Genomic DNA, 1,471 nt, shown 5'->3' with positions numbered 1-1,471 from the left:
GCGGGGTGGGGGTTGGGGGTGGAAGTCTTCACTGGAGGATCTAAGATAGATCCCCTCCTCTGCAAGATCTGACTCTAAGCTCCAGGTAGAGGTGAATTACAGGATGCCTAGCTGGTACCTGTTAGAGAACGGCTTGGTGAAAGAGCTTTTTTCGGTTTCCTCAGATGAAATGTAGGGGTCAGGCTGGGTGAACACAGCAGCAAGGACAGATGCTACTACATCATGTGACCATCACATGGGCCACCATGGCCCAGTCTACCCCACAGCAGTGTGGATATAACAACTACTGACTTGAGGTCTTGGGAATGGGTTGGTAGTCTAAGGTGGCTGGAAGTTGGCTCGTGGGCTGTTGGCCACCGGTCCATGAGGACAAAGGGAGCAGAAGTGAGGAACAGGATCAGGGACAGCCAGTGAGCACTGATGGAAGAAAGCCCTTCCAGGGAGGCAGGTTTAGTGATACAGACAGCTCCAGACTCAGTGAAACAGCTCCAGATTCAGTGAAACAGTTCTGTTTATTCAGTGGGGGTTAGGAAATTATAGTGTGGAGGCAGTAGCCAATCTTTACCTGATAGGTGCTCATAGTATGCTTTATTTACAAGTGGCAGCAGGCTCCTATCATCCGACTATCCCAAAATGCCTAATTATCATATAGAAAAAAACCTGGGGGTAGTTTTTACTCCATGTTACTATGCCAAAGGTCATGTTCCAAATAAGGTCAGGCATCCGTGCTTGGTGGCACTTTCCAGGTAAGTCAGGCAGAGAGCAGGAGGCCCCTGTTGAGAAAGGGAGTCCTTCCATATAGTGCCGAGCCCCTTAGAGCTATCTGGTCATGGAGGACTACAACCTTAGTCGGAGAAGAAATTGTATGAAACAAGGAACAAGCATCAAAATGACACACAGCATGATCAGGGGGCCAACAAAGGGTAGGAGCCATGAAAACAAGGGGTTACTAAACCAATTACTAAACTAATTGTTCAGTGGGTTGAAATCTTGAAAATAGATAATTACAAAGTTTTTTGAGAGTATTAACATTGGTCTCGACAAGGAAGGCCGCAGGAGCAGGAGATCACTCATCACAGTCTACCCACAGTCCAACAAAGGGTAGGAGCCATGAAAACAAGGGGTTACTAAACCAATTACTAACCTAATTGTTCAGTGGGTTGAAATCTTGAAAATAGATAATTACGAAGTTTTTTGAGAGTATTAACATTGGTCTCGACAAGGAAGGCCACAGGAGCAGGAGATCACTCATCACAGTCTACCCACAGCCTGGAAACAGCGGACAAGAAGTGGGGCTGTAAAACCTCAAGGCTACTTTCAATGACCTGCTTCCTCCATCTCCAAAAGGTTCCACCACCTTCCAAAACAGTGACACCAACTAGGAGCCAAGTGTTCAAACACATACACCTATGGGGGACATTTTACTTCCAAACCACAACATCCTTGATTCAGTGCAGAGTGTGAGATGGTT

The sequence above is a fragment of the Nannospalax galili genome, unplaced genomic scaffold, assembly GCF_000622305.1.
Source record: "Nannospalax galili isolate Female #2095 unplaced genomic scaffold, S.galili_v1.0 scaffold771, whole genome shotgun sequence".
Lineage (NCBI taxonomy): Eukaryota > Metazoa > Chordata > Mammalia > Rodentia > Spalacidae > Nannospalax > Nannospalax galili.
This window is presented reverse-complemented; position numbering follows the sequence as displayed.